The 16,335-nt window shown below is 45.1% G+C and overlaps 1 pseudogene; it reads left to right on the top strand.

The window, feature by feature from the left end:
* On the top strand, positions 3,998-5,462 carry LOC100156011 (annotated as a pseudogene).

Raw genomic sequence — 16,335 nt, 5'->3', positions numbered from 1 at the left:
TTGTTCAGAGATCTCTTTACTTCTTACTAACCAATGCATACAATCCTCTGTTATAGTAATTAATTTCTTTTTTTTGGCCGTAGCGTGCAGCAGCTTGATGTGGGATCTCAGTTCCCAGACCAGGGATTGAACCCAGGCTGCAGCAGGGATGGCGCCAAATCCTAACCACTCAACCACCAGGGAACTCCCCAATGATTCTTTATACTACAGTTTCCCACTTCAAATTGCTGTATGGTTCCTCTCTCTTGATTGGATCCAAATCGATCCACCCCTCAATAATAAGTTCTATAATATCATTATGTAAAATTAACTATATGGGATTGCTGACTTCCCTTATTCACACTGGGAATGAATATATTCATTCATGCATTCATTTAGTTATCCACTCCTTCAACAAATACATACTGAAGACTTACTACATAGCAGGTCCTATAGTGAATGGCTCCCTGCCGTCCCTGGTGTCACCCTCCAGGAGCTGACAAACCAAAGCAAGACAGACACAAGTGTGACACCAAGTATGATCAGTTCACTGAACAGTGTGAAAGAAGCAGAGTACAAAGATGGATGAGACGGTTTTCTTTTTCTCCCCATACTCTTCCCCCATTGTGTTACACTGCATGGTTCTCTCCCATCGCAACATCTTGGGCAGATCTTACAGCTTCCCAATCATCTCAGCTATTAAAATACCATTTTTAGGAGTTCCCTTCGTGGCTCAGCAGTTACTGAACCCAACTAGGATCCATGGGGATGAGGGTTTAATCTCTGGCCTTGCTCAGTGGGTTAAGGATCCAGCGCTGCCGTGAGCTGTGGTGTAGGTCACAGGCAAGGCTTGGATCCCTCGTCATTGCTGTGGCTGTGGCATAGGCTGGCATCTGTAGCTCCGATTCGACCCCTAGCCTGGGAACCTCCATATGCTGCAAGGTGGGCCCTAAAATAGCAAAAACAACAACAAAAAAATACCATTTTAGGACTCCAATATAGGAGCGCCCACTGTAGCTCACCAGGTTAAGAGCCTGACATAGTGTCCAAGAGGATGCAGATTCAATCCTGGTCTCGCTCAGCAGGTTAAGAATCTGGCGTTGCTGCAAGCTGTGGCATAGGCTGCAGATGTGACTCAAATCCAGTATTGCCATGGCTGTGGTGTAGGCTGGCAGCCACAGCTCCAATTCAACCCCTAGCCCAGGAATGTCCATATGCCACAGGTGTAGGGCTAAAAAGAAAAAAAAAAAAAAAGACTCCAATATACATGGTGTCTCTTCTCTCCAGGGTCAGGCTGGACTGTGAGTGGCGGAGGCAGGTGGCATGGTTAGCTCTGGGGCCCCTTCTTTCTCTCCTACCTACCTGCAGGGATGAAGAGGATGAAGAAAGACAAGAAAAATATCTCTTATAACGGATGCTCTGTGTCTCTTGGAGCACATCCTTCAGGATGCAAGGGCCTCTGCAGTGCAGGGCTCCTGATGGGAGATCCAGCCGTAGCTCGCCCTCTTCTGGACCCCCGCCCACCCCTTGCCCCCACACTGCCCCACAGCAGCAGCCTACTGCTGGAGCCCCACTGCCCAGATGCACTCCCCTTTCCCTGGACACCAGCAAGTTGTTCAAGCCACACCACCATCTCTCTCCAGGTCTCCTTTCCCCTGCTTGGGTAGGCCCAAACCTTAACCCACTGCCTTAGCAGTATTCCTTTTTTTTTTTTTTTAATCTTTTTAGGGCTGCACCCATGGCATATGGAAGTTCTCAGGCTGGAGGCTGGATCAGAGCTATAGCTGCAAGCCTACACCGCAGCCACAGCAATGCGGGATCCGAGCCATGTCTACAACCTACGCTACAGCTCACAGCAACGCCAGATCCTTAACCCACTGAGCAAGACCAGGGGTCGAATCTACATCCTCTGGATACTAGTTAGATTTCATCTCAGCGGAATCTTTTCCCATGGCCATGGCACCTCCACTAGCTGACAAGCATGTGCCTAAAAGTGACCCCCCTCTGGCCTCCCAGGTCATTCAAAACTTTAAACCACTTTCCTGGTAGTAGCATTTCCAGTGAGCAATCCCTCCACAAGCCCTGGAGAGCCTCTGAGGCCCAGTTGTTGGCAGCTCTCCCAGGGCTGTGAAAGAATTAGCATCACTTTCAAGCCCAGGTTGACCCTGTTGATACCACCCCAGCTTCCCATCACTCAGGTCAACACTCACTAATAGCAGCAGGGCTGGCACCATAACAGGTGAGTTCTGCGGGTACCTACCCCAGGCTTTGAGAGGGCTTCCCCAGAGCAGGTGAGACCAAGTTGAGTCCTAAAGGACAATAGGTTTATCTAACCACAGAGTGAGGTAAGGTGTTTAGGAGAGAGAAGAGCTCACGTGGAAGTCTGGAGGACAGAGTGGTTTTTTTTTTTTCCCCAGGAGTTGCACATTTTTCCTGCAACAAATAATCACTGGCACCTCCAATGTGCCAAGCATGGTTCTAGGTCTGGAGACACAGCAGAAAGCCAGACACCACAAAAATCCTGACCCTCACACAGTAGGAAGAGAGCATGGAAGGGAGGAGGTGAGGCAGGGTGAGAATGAGGCATCAGAGAAAAGGGGGCCAGAGATAAAGGGCCCTGACGTGCAGCCAGGAAAGTCTGGCTTATCTCGAGAACCTGGGACTGTTACTGAGGGATCATAAGCAGAGGAGGCATGAGACAGGTACATCATATCACTCCGTCCCGGAGCATATTTCCTTTTATTTTTCCCATAAAAATCCTCCCCACTCATTTTTCAAGGCTACCACAATCCCCTTAGCGTATCTGACAAAGGAACACACAAACAGGGAGAACCAAAGAACCTCAAAAGGCATACAGGCACAAAAATCCTCACGACATTCGAGTAGCTGGTTACTCATTCAGAAAAGGATACAGATAGAATCTCATATTACACAAGTGAAAATAAAGTTCAAGGGGATAAAAGATTTCAGTATAAAATTACCAGAGTTCCCTAGCGGCCAAGCAGCTCCAAAATTAGTTTGGTTCTTTTTGTTTTCAATCTTTTTGTTGAAATTCTCATTTTGTTCTTGTATTATTTTCCTGACTTCATTAAATTGTTTACCAACGTTCTCATTTAGCTTGCTGAGAATCTTTAGGCAGTAGTTTTGAATTCTTTGTCATGCAAATCATCTATCTCTATTTCTTTGGGGTCACAGTTACTGTGCCCCTTTGGTGGAGTCAAGTTTCCCTGATTCTCTGTGATCCCTGTACCCTTGTGTAGGTATCTGTACATCTGAAGAGGACATCACCTATTCCAGACCCTGGGTCTAGTGGTGCAGGGTGCCAATTATAGTGGTATGAAGTGGTATGCCAATTAGAGTGGTATGCCAATTATAGTAGCTCCAGATCAAGGGGGCCTGTTGTCTCAAGCTCAGTTCACTGGGGTTCACGGCACTGACAACTACACAGTCCTTGGAAAGCACAGTGGGGGGTCTGCAATGGCTGCACAGGGTATTGGGTCCTCACTGGCACTTCCAGGTCCAGAGATCAGGACCAGGGTAGACAGAGCCAGTGATGTGCATTCATTTAGCTCTGGGGGCCAGCTACAGGTGCATGCAGAGACACACATGACATGGTGAAGTCAGGGTCAGCAGCAACGTCCAGAGCCAACTGTGGACCTGTTGGCAACGACAGGGGCCTTGGCTGGCTGATGACTACAGGTGAGCCCAGCGGTGCAGACCACTGGAGACAGAGCCAAATCCAGGCCCACAGCAGCTGTGGAGGCCTTGGCTTTCAGTGCACACTTCCAGGGCGGCAGGATCTCACCATGGGCACACCCACGGCATGGAGGCTGGTGACAGAGTCAGGCCAGCAGCATGCAGGCACATAGCTGAAGAGGCTAGCCCCACAAGTGCCCACAGCAGTAAGTGAAGATCAGCCTCAGGGTTTGGGCTGGCACCTTGCACTTGTGCCACCACAGGGGCCTGAGTGAACTGTCAGTGCAGATCCCAGGCTCCAGTGGCAGGGGAGGCAAGGAAGGGGCAGTGGAAGACGCCAGGTGGCTGTTGGGAGAAAACTGGTGAAATCTTCAGGGGCCTATGGCAGCTGAGCCAGTGATTGGTTTCCTCAGTGTCAAACATGTGGTGTTCTATATAGGACAGGGCACTGGGAACCTCAGTGGCTCCCATGGTGTGACTGATACTGGTGGCTTCTGCTCTTCTTCCTTATTCCCAGCCATCTCTATACAGTTCAGCTTTGCTGATCTCTGAATAGGATGAAACTAAAGTGGGTCCTTCACATGGTGCCTGCGAAGCCTGGGGAAGCTAGAGGCTCACCCTGCTCTCCCTTTCCTGGCAAGGGTGTCTCTTTGGGGGTGGGGAATATGCTCTCAGAACTAAGCAGTTCCAACCTGAAGGATGGGATGATGCAGGCTAAATGAAGCTGCTCTTCCTTTTCTTTTTGCGCAGTTCTTCTCAGGTTTTTTTGCTCCACTGTGTTGCTAAAATTTCTTAAGAGGACCCCTGATCTCTCCCAGAGCTATTTTTGCTGGTGGAGAGCTGTCTAATTGTTAGCCTTTGCTGGGGGACAGAGGCTGGGGTCCCAACTTCGCCATCTTAATGATGTCTTGCATTGCCTTTTTTATTTATCACATTCACAGGCTTGTAGCACACCTTTCAACACTTGTAATGAACTAAATGCTCTAAGTTTTTTTTTTCTTCATGGGCTACCAAACCGGATTTTCTTCATTTTATGCTGGTATAACTGCTCTTTTAAAGCTAAATTCCAGGTTTTACACCCGAGCAATACCTGCCATTGAGGTTTCCTCCGGGGAGGCAGCCACCTGTCAACATGGCTCAAGCATTTGTGAACAGCAAAATCCAGCCTGGGAAGGTGGTAGTTTTCATCAAGCCCACCTGCCCCTTCTGCAGAAAGACCCAGGATCTCCTCAGCCAACTGCCCTTCAAAGAAGGGCTTCTGGAATTTGTCAATATCACAGCCACCAGTGACACCACCGAGATTCAAGATTATCTGCAACAGCTCACGGGAGCCAGAACGGTACCTCAGGTCTTTATCGGTAAAGAGTGTATAGGTGGATGCACTGATCTAGAAAGTATGCACGAGAGAGGGGAGCTCTTGACCCACCTGGAGCAAATTGGAGCTCTGAAATAACTACAGAACAGACCCAAGCTGATAGCTCCCTTGAGAGCTGGATGGCAGTGCAGATAATGACAGTGCTTCCTGGTGGGTGGATGCCAGGCTACCTTCACTCAGCTGAAACTACTGTTTACTTAAAATTCTGAAATGTGTTAACCCAAATAATTGGGGGGAGTGAGTTTTGGGGGGCAAAACCAGATTTTTCTTCTGACTCCGTATTAAAAGTGGATCAACTTGTCCTAAACAGGTCTGAGAAGTTTGATGGATGTCTTGGGTTTCTTGTGGATTGGCCCTTTGGGTCCAAAAGACCATGATAAGTTATGGCTTAGGATTCACTCATTTCCCAAAGATGTTCCTTACACACACATTTGGCAAATGTTTTGGTATTATGTGTTTTGTTTTTTGCTTTTTAGGGCCGTACCTGAGACATAGAAGTTCCCAGGCTAGGCGTAGAATTGGAGCTGCAGCCAGCGGCCAGTCTATGCCACAATGACAGCAAGGCCTGATCCTTAACCCACTGAGCAAGACCAGGGATCGAACCAGCATCCGTATGGATACGAGTTGGGTTTGTTTCCCCTGAGCCACAATGGGAACTCTTGGCACATGTTCTTAGCTAAACTGTTCTCCATGTGCTGGGACTCCTCTACCTCTATGCCAGTGTTTCTCAGCCAAGATCCCAGGCCCCCTTGGGTGAAATCTCTAGTTGTGTTTCTGCTACTGCCCGAAAGTTATTTTGTCAAGTTTGTTACAGACTTTTGTATGATAAAGTCAATAGGTAGTTTGAATGTGCCTTTTCATACTTCATGTGTCTCGCTGGCCACCATCCACACACCACACTACCCCACTTGGAGAATCATGGATGTGACCCAGTGTCCTGAACCCAGACAACACACAGGTCTCATAGAAAATGTTCAGCAATGGTGTGAAGGGTCTGAGCACCCAATGTGAGAGATGCCACATGAAAAGTGAAGCCCTGCTGGTCTTTACTTGATGCTACGGGGTCAGAGGTACAAGAGCAGGTGCTGCGGTCACGTGGTAACCTTCTGCTATATAAGATAGTTGTCAGGCCATCAAGTGTATTAATTGGTTTAGATGTAAATGTTACCGTGGAAAACTTGTAACCCCCTCCCCCAAGCATATGTTTGTGAAAGTAGCCAAATTTGGGGAACACTGTTTAAGAGATTTTCTCTCCTCCACCCCCCACTCTGTGAAAACTCAAGAATCCCTTATCACGCAGTTTGTTCTAGAACTGCAGGATCGAATTAGTTCCCTTCTGCAGTCTCTAGTCTGAAAATGGTTAATTTCTTTCCTAATAAAGAAGTACCCACAGGTCAAAAAAAAAGAAAAAAAAAACCTAAATTCCAGAGCCTACATTTATTTCTATTACACTCAAGTTTCAAAATGATCTTAACATGTCTGAATTCTGGGCTGAAATTAACAATCAAAATTTCCTATCTGTCGTGCCAGCTCTCAATTCCAGGTTATGTTTTTATCCCAAGTCATTTTTCTTAAAGATGAACATCTCAGAAACAAAGAAAGCAGATGCAATCAGATCAAAGGAAACCCCAGCACAATTCATGAATGGGAGAGGGCTTCTGTCAAGGTGGGAGCTGCCCCAGGAGAAACTTGGAAGTGACCAAAAAAGGTAAGCAAAGTTGGAAGCCGGAGGAGGGGCAACTGACCACATGCCTGGTGAGGTTAACAGATAAGGCAGCCAGATGGTTCATCACATACCACCTGTGCTAAGCAGCGTGGAAGAGAGATGGAGGCTTGGATGAAAGAGACCACATAGGAGTTCCCATCATGGCTCAGCACTAACAAACCCAACTAGTATCCATGAGGGCACGGGTTTGATCCCTGGCCTCACTCAGTGGATTAAGGATCTTGCACTGCCATGAGCTGTGGTGTAGGTTGCAGACACAACTCAGATCTCTTGTTGCTGTGGCTGTGGCATAGGCCAGCAGCTACAGCTCCGATTTGACCTCTAGCCTGGGAACTTCCATATGCCATGGGTGCGGCCATTAAAAAAAAAAAAAAAAGACCACATACTGACTAGAGTAGCTGGAGAGACCCAGAAGCATCATGGTCTCTCACCATCAGATAACTGAGTACCAGCATCCCACCAGCATCACATCTCCACTAAAGACAATAGGACACAGGAGTTCCCACTGTAGCTCAATAGTAACAAACCTGACTAGTAACCATGAGGATGTGGGTCCGATCCCTGGCCTCACTCAGGAGGTCAAGTATCCAGCATTGCCATGAACTGTGGTGTAGGTCACAGATGCAGCTCAGATCCTGTGTTGCTGTAGCTGTGGATGACAGCTGCTGCTCCAATTCAATCCCTAGCCTGGGAACTTCCATATGCCACGGGTGTGGTCCTAAAAAGTGAAAAAAAAAAAATAGGACAAAATGAGACAGGAAACCTCAAATATTCAGATAAGTACAGACACAATAATGTTCTAATATTTGTAGGAAGCGAGCATCAGGAAAAAGAGGAACTAAATTCAACAAACAGAAGTAACACCTAAGGAGACAGTTAATGGAACAAACAGAAACATTAAAAGGAGTACTGGGAAAAGAACCAACTAGAGATCTTGGAAAAAACATAAAAATAAACACCACAATGGATACAGCTGAGGAGCAATTAACAAATGAAGAAATTCTCTCAGAAAGCAGCCCAGGAGTTCCCGCAGTGGCGCAGTGGAAACAAATCTGACTAGGAACCATGAGGTTGCGGGTTCAATCCCTGGCCTTGCTCAGTGGGTTAAGGATCTGGCATTGTCATGAGCTGTGGTGTAGGTCGCAGACGAGGCTCAGATGTGCCGTTGCTGTGGCTCTGGCGTAGGCCAGCGGCTACAGCTCCAATTAGACCTCTCACCTGGGAACCTCCATATGCCGCAGGAGTGGCTCTATGAAAACAAAAGCCAAAAAAAAAGAAAAAGAAAGGAGCCCAAATTTTCAGAGATCAAAAATATGAAAATCAAGTGCCAGTGTTATTTTCTGCTGCATTCTACTGATAAGAGATGAATCACAGGTTAGCTAATAAGCCCAAAGTCAAGGGGAGGGAACCACACAAGACTGGAAGGGACTGCCCACTAGGTGCATCATTGTGACATCCACCCTTCCACATTCCCCCGACTCTGTATGTACCTCTGCTATCAGTCCTCATGTGATGTTATCATTTGGTAACTTGTCAGCCTCCCCCCTAGACTCTAAATCTCATGGAAGCAAAACCTGTTTCACTTATCTTCCACATCCACAGGGCTGTCTTGGATTCTAGCACATAGCAGGGGCTGGCTAAATGTTTGTGGAATTAAATTACTCCTGAGTTATCAATTATCAAGAGTACAGAGAGCCAGGGTACCTGGCTCTAAAGATAGTTCTGGGCCATCTGGGTTGTATCTCTAAAAAAATTAAATTAAATTGATTGTTTTCAATGTAAAGATAACCTCCAGAACTGAAGTGGTATAGCTAAGTTCCAAGATATTGGGGGGAGGGGCTCAAAGAAAACACAATTCAACAAAAGCCTTTTATATATCCCACTCAGAAATCTACAAATAAAGTACACAAAACATAACAATATGGCAGATTTAGAATTCCCGTCATGGCTCAGTGGTTAATAAACCCAACTAGTACCCACGAGGACACGGGTTTGATCCCTGGCCCTGCTCAGTGAGTTAAGGATCTGGCATTGCCATGAGCTGTGGTATAGTTCACAGGCACAGCTCAGGTCTGGCACTGCTGTGGCTGTGGTACAGGCCAGCAGCTACCACTCCGATTTGATCCCAATCCTGGGAAACTCCATGTGCCATAGGTGCAGCCCTAAAAAGACAAAAATAAATAAATAAATAAAACAAAAATTAAAAAATAAAATTGCACCCCCAAAAATTAAATACCTAGGAATAAACCTCGCCAAGGAGGTGAAAGACGTATATGCTGAGCACTATAAAATATTAATCAAGGAAGTTAAATAGGATTCAAAGAAATGGAAAGATAACCCATGGTCCTGGATTGGAAGAATTAATATTCTTAAAATGGCCATACTACCCAAAGCAATCTACAGCTTTAATGTAATCCTTATCAAATACCCATGACGTTTTTCACAGAACTGGAACAAATAACCTAAAAATTTATACGGTACCATGAAAGACCCAGAATTGCCAAAGCAATCCTGAGGGGGAAAAGAAAAAAGCAGGATATATATAAGGCTCCCAGACCTCAGACAATAATACTATAAAGCTATAGTAATCAAGACAGTGTTATACTGGTACAAAAGCAGATACACAGATCAATGGAACAGAATGGAGAGCCAAGAAATAAACCCAGATACATATGGTCAATTAATCTTCAACAAAGGAGGCAAGAATATAAAATGGGGGAAAAGACAATCTCTTCAGCAAGTGGTGCTGGGAAACCTGGACAGCTGCATGCAAGTCAATGAAACTAGAATACACCCTCACACCATGCAAAAAAATAAATTCAAAACAGCTTAAAGACTTAAATAAAAGACACCACAAAACTTCCAGAAGAGAATGTAGGCAAAGCATTCTTTGATATCAACCACACAAATGTTTTCTCAGGTTAGTCTCTCAAAGCAATAGAAATAAAAACAAAAATAAACCAATGGGACCTAATCAAACTTACAAGCTTTTACACAGCAAAGTAAACCATAAAAAAGACAAAAAGAATGTATGAGGAAAAGAATGTATACGGAGTTCCTATTGTGATGCAGTGGAAACAAATGCGACTAGGAACCATGAGGTTTCAGGTTCGATCCCTAGCCTCTCTCAATGGGTTAAGGATCTGGTGTTGCCAAGAGCGGTGGTGTAGGTGGCAGCCGCAGCTTGGATCTGGCATTGCTGTGGCTGTGGTGTAGGCCGGCAGCTGTAGCTCCAATTAGACCCCTAGCCTGGGAACCTCCATATGCTGCGGGTGTGGCCCTAAAAAGACAAAAAACAAAACAAAACAAAAGAACGTATGTGTGACTGGGTCACTTTGCTGTACAACAGAAAACTGACAGAACACTGTAAGCCAACTATAATGGAAAAAATAAAAATCATTTTAAAAAAAGACAAAAAGATCAACCTACAGAATGGGAGAAAATAGTTGCAAATGATGCAACTGACAGGAGCTTAAACTCCAAAATATACAAACAACTCATACAACTCAACAATAAAGAAACAACCCAATTGAAAAATGGGCAGAAGACCTAAAGAGACATTTCTCTAAGAAGCATATAGACAACCAGCAGGCACATGAAAAGATGCTCAACACTAATTATTAGAGAAATGAAAATCGAAATTATAATGAGGTGCCATCTCACACCAGTTAGAATGGCCATCATCAATAAGTCCACAAATAACAAAATCTGGAGAGGGTGTGGTGAAAAAAGAACCTTCCTACACTGTTGGTGGGAATGTAAATTGGTACAACCATAGGAAACAGTATGGAGGTTCCTGAGAAAACTAAATATAGAACTAACAAATGATCCAGCAATCCCACTCCTGGATATATATCAGGACAAAGCTTTTATTCAGAAAGATACATGCACCCCTATGTTCACTGTAGCACTATTTACATTAGCCAACACATGGAAACAAACTAAATGTCCATCAAGAGATGAATGGATTAAGAAGATGTGGTACGTACACACAAAGGAATACTATTCAGCCATTAAAAAGAAGAAAATATTGCCATTTGCAGAAACATGGATGCAACCAGAGATTCTCATACTAAGTGAAGTAAGTCAGAAACAGAAAAACATATACTAATGATATCACTTGCATGTGGAATCTAAAATATGGTACAAATGAACCTACCTACAAAACAGAAACAGACTCACAGGCACAGAGAACAGACTTGTGGTTGCTAAGGGGAAAGGGGAGGGAGTGGGATGGACTGGGAGTTTGGGCTTAGTAGATAAAACTAGTACATTTAGAATGCATAAGCAATGAGGTCCTGCTGTATAGCACAGAGAACTATATCCAGGCTCTTGGAACAGAACATGATGGAAGATAATATGAGAAAAACCATGTATATACACATATGACTGCATCACCTTGCTGTACATCAGAAATCGGCACAATATTGTAAATCAACTGTACTTTTTTTTTTAATGTGCAAAAAAAAACCTTGGCTCTTTGATTTCCAAAGCCTGTTCCACTCCTCCCATAAAAGGCTACTTCCTGCTTGACCACTGAGAACAAAGATCCTTAGTTAAATTGCCCCCAGGCCAATGGTTCTCTCTCCCAGTGGAGAGAACCTAATGGGCTGCATGGATGGATGATGTGCCTCCAGATGCCTCTCAAGGAGGGACTTGCCTCCCCATGGCTGCGAGTACCTTGAGCTGCAGCCCTGTAGGGATGGCCTTAGCTGCAACACAGGGTCACAGAGAAGGACATGGAGGAGCCTGGGCCTTTTTCACCAGCTTGCCTCCACAGGAGGCAAGAGTCCAAGATGGAGTTTAGACGGCGGGGTGTACACTAGGGAGCATCTTTGGGATCAAGAGCAGTGGAAGATCTGCGGCAGAGAAGAATGTCAAGCCCAAGATGAGGCCCAAAGGCAGCCTGCCAACCCTGATGTGAGCTCTGGGACTAAGACTGCCCATCAGAGCAGTCCCACAGGGACCTAGGAGCCCATCGGACCATCCCATGGGGACCTAAAACAGCCCATCAGAGCCACCCCACCTGGAGCTAGTGTAGCAAGCACTTCCTGTCTCTCCTCTGTCACTGGATGTGGACCACCAGGGAAGGGCATGACCTTAAGCAGACAATCTATAAAAGGGATATAAAGGGGATGAAGGCTGACCCACCCACTGTAGCTGAAGCAACAGGTCCTTCCCTGAAGGGGATGTGGGTGGTGCATCAGCAGGTACATAACAGACTGAATGAAAGGTTTTGATTGAAACACTACATATGAGACAGTTACAGCTTAGAGTCCTAGCCCTCCCTAACCCCTGCAGGGGAAGAACTTTCTCCTCTGGAGAAATGCCCCAAAGAGGCACAGACTCAGAAAGGCCAGGGACAGGGGGGAGGTCAAGGGAGCTGCTGGTTAGCAGTGGAGGGTGTGGTGAAATTCTGCGTCCTGAATGATGAGGGCTCCTTCCCAGCTCCCTCTCCCAGACCAGCTCCCAGAAGTCCCATAGCCAAGGAGGGTGTCCAAGTCAAGGGTGGAAAGAGCCTTCTTGGGAGAAACTGAACAGCTCCAGCAGAGAGACATACATATAGATACCACAATCTCAATGCCTCCCAGTAGAAAATCAGCTCACCCCCAAGCACCCTGCAATGGAGGCTACCAAGAAACAAGCTTGCTACAGCACTCAGGGACCCCAACCAGTTTTCAGAGCCTCAATCTTCACTCCAACAGACCTCTGGCTCAGCAGTACCTAACATTTAAAGGAAGCCTCCAACACACAATGCAGAGAGCAAAGCAAAGAAACAGAAAAAGAAGCTGGAAAAAAACTGAGCTATTAAGACATTAGAAAGGCTGCTTGCAAAAAGGAAACTTAAAATGATGCCATACAGAGTCAGAAGAGACACTGTCACATCCATAAACCAAAGGCAGGCTGCTAGTTTTAAGAAGCAACAAGGAACAAGAACGAGAGAGCCTTTGGAAACACACTACAATAGTCAAAATTGAAAATTTCATAGTAAGCTTAGAAAAGTCAACCAGGGAGATGGCCCCAATGATAAATAAAAGGAAAGGATAATAAAATAAGCAAAATGAAAGGAGTAAAAGAATTAGAGGCTTGCCTGTGAGGTCCAAATGTGTGGAGTTTTAGAAACGAAGGCCAGAAAAAAATGGAAGAAAGAAATTGGAGAAAAAAAAAAAAAAGAAGAAGAAGAAGAAGATGATGACTTCCAGAACTGGAGCGTGTTGAATTTTTTGATAGAAGACAGTTATTTATAACCCAGCCCAATAAATGAAAAAAAAGACATACTCCACAGTACACCACTGTGGAATTTCAGAACACCAGGAATAAAGAAGAGATTATAAAAGCTTCCAGAGAGAAATGGAAGGACATGGTCAAGGCAGAGGAAGGTAGAGAATCCAAGAAATAGAGGACCCAACAGAGAAGAGAGGAGGGAAACTTCTAGAACAAAAAGAAGTCCCAGGATGATACAGTCCAGGCTGGAGCAGAAAGATGGAGGCTTCAGGAGGGAGGTGGGATTGGTGGGTTGTCTGCTGCTGTGTGTGGGGCAGATCTGCAATAGGTATAAAGAAAACTTAGCAAGGAATTCCTGCTGTGGCTCCGTGGGTTAAAAATCTGACGCTGTCTCTCTGAGGATGTGGGTTCCATCCCTGGCCTCATTCAGTGAGTTAAGGATCCAACGTGGCCACAAGCTGCAGTACAGGTCACAAATGCGCCTTGGATCCGGTGTTGCCATGGTTGTGGCAAAGGCCTCAGCTGCAGCTCTGACTAGACCCCTGACCTGGAAACTTCCATGTACCATGGGTACAGCCATTAAAAAAAAGAAAAGAAAAGAAAAGAAAAAAAAAGAAGGAAAGAAAGGAAGGAAAGAAGGGAACTTAAAATAAATTGAGGCAATTAACAACTCTGGAAAAAGTAAACCTAAAGGAATTGTAATCTTAGTGCAATACTTGGTGTAGCAGGAAAAAATGTGTACATGTAAACAATATTTGCATAGGCATGATCATTCAAAAACGGTATTACTACAAACAGAAACACTGACTAGACTGTATTGGGAGAACAGAAAAGCAGAGTAGTTGGATGACAGGATGGGACAGAAGTAATTAGCTCCCAGAACTAAATGCTCACCTACCCTAAGGGGAAATCAGTAAATCAGTAAGTTAACAACTGGAGCTCCTGTGTGGCTCAGTGGGTTAAGGATCCAGCATTATCACTGCTGTGGCTCAGGTCGCCGCTGTGGCTTGGGTTCAATCCCTGGCCTGGGGACTTCCATATGCCACAGGTACAGCCAAAAAAAAGAAAAAAAAGTTAATGACTAAACCCAATTAATCAAGAGACAAATGCATAAAGACAGTATTTAGGAATACGAATAGTTAGGAATCCCAGAAGCAACCACAGAAAGTGGCTCCCTTCCAGCAGCAGGAGCAGGGGGTGGGATAAGACAGGGAATCATTATTTAAGCCTTTGTGTCCTATTTGACGTTCTTCAGTAATGAAATAAATTTAATTTTTAACAAGGAATGGAATAAAGAAAAAGTTCTTTAAAAAGAAAAAAGGCACCACTGTCCCAGTTCAACCCAACAGAGCCTGGAGGATAGGATCAAGGCAACCCAATTATGAACCACTCCTCTGGGGGGGGCTTGGACACCAACACCTTCCCTTTAAAATAAGCCTAGCCTCAGATTAATGACTGTGATGGCACACACCTGCATTCACACAGTTCCTCCAAGTTCAGTCCCGAATTAATTAATGACACTGTCTGTTGCACTTGAATTTCACAATCTCATCTTTCAGAATGATTTAGTTTGCCTTCTCTGGACAAAAATTGACTCTCTGGTTCTCAATATACTTGTATATTTACTTCTACCCTGCAAAGAAGAGGAAAGGAAGCAATGCATCAGCCGGCTTCTTGCCTCAAGGTGAAGGCCTCGTCTATCTAAATCACATTTTGATTGACAGAAAGCCAACAGGCTGGAGTGGGCAAGTCAGACAACTATTTTCCTGGGCTCCACTTTCAGAGGACATCTTAGGGCTTATCACACACACACATGCATACACAAGAAGAATGGGCATTAGGAGTTCCCTGGTGGCTCAATGAGTTAAGAATCTGGCGCTGTCAATGCTGTGGCACGGATTCGATCCCTTGCCCCAGAACTTGTGCATGCCATGGGCACGGTGAAGAAGGAAAAGGAGGAGAAGGAGGGGATAAAGAAGAAAAAGAAGAAGGAGAAGGAGAAAGAAGAGGAGGGGAAGGAAAGGGGAGAGGAGAAGGGGGAGAAGGAGGAGGAGAAGGAGAAGAACTAATGTTAGAAACAGAATTATAAACAGCCAGGTTCAAGACAGACCCAGAGGTTAGGGCATGTACAGACATCCCCAGGGGAGGGAAGGAGAGAGGGAGGGGAGGGGAAAGGGGAAGGGAGGGGAGGAGAGGGGAGGAGGAAGAAAAAGAGAAGAAAAACTGATGTTAGAGACAGAATTATAAACGGCCAGGTTCAAGACGGACCCAGAGGTTAGGGCATGTACAGACACCCCACTCACCCCAACTCACACTGTTCAGCCTCCCTTTCATTTCAGACTGTTACAGGCTTCTACCCACCTCACACACAAAGTTTCTGGCCTCAAGCAAGCTCTGGGACTTCAATGTTCCAAACCCCAGAGGCTTCATCAAGCACTTACATGGGGCCATTATCAACCCTCGGGCCAAGCCTCAACTAATGGGGAATAGGAGCTAATGGATAAATAATTCAGTCACTCCTCAGGTAGACTATTCTGGAAGGCATTTGAAACACTAGTCAAAAGGCTCCAGGCAGGCTCCAATCCCAGTTGCTCTCACTGTTGACCTCATTAACACACATTTTCCCTTCTCTTGCTCACCTCTGCCCCTCACTTCTGCTCTTGGCAGTATCTTCTAAACTACCTGTATCTAGTCATTGTCTCAGGCTAAGCTTTTGAAATTATATAAACTAAGAGCTAGGAGGATCAAATGTCCCAGGCTGCCTAGGACTGAGGGGTTTTCCAGATCATGGAACTTTTAGTGATAAAAATGGGGAAACTCCCAGCAAACCAAGACAAATTCATGCTAGTACAACAATGAAAAGGAAGAGATACCAGAGAAGCTGAAAACAGGAAAGAGGTGAAGAGAAAGGACATGTCTCTCTACTGCATATGCTATAAGCTTCACTACATCAAGAAATATCTGCCACACTGGAGTTGACTCCCCTTACCCCCTCTATTTTTAAACATTGTGAGGCTGGAGATGGTAGCCAATTTAATAAAACAAGAAAAAAAACGAAAAATGTACAAACAGTGGAAATAAAGAAGGATAGAACATCTAGAAGAAAATATTCCAGAACGCAACCTAGAAAACCCAAACACAGCAACTAAAAAACTATGAAAATGTCTGAATTCAGTAACTTATTCAGTTAAATAAACAGCACATAAAAAAACAAACACAATCTTGGAGAAAGAGAACCCTCCTACACTGTTGGTGGGAATATAAGTTGGTGCAGCCACTATGAAGAACAGTATGAAGGTTCCTCAAAAAAATAAAAATAGAATTTCCAGATGAT

This window comes from Sus scrofa, chromosome 13, assembly GCF_000003025.6.
Source record: "Sus scrofa isolate TJ Tabasco breed Duroc chromosome 13, Sscrofa11.1, whole genome shotgun sequence".
NCBI lineage: Eukaryota > Metazoa > Chordata > Mammalia > Artiodactyla > Suidae > Sus > Sus scrofa.
This window is presented reverse-complemented; position numbering and strand designations above follow the sequence as displayed.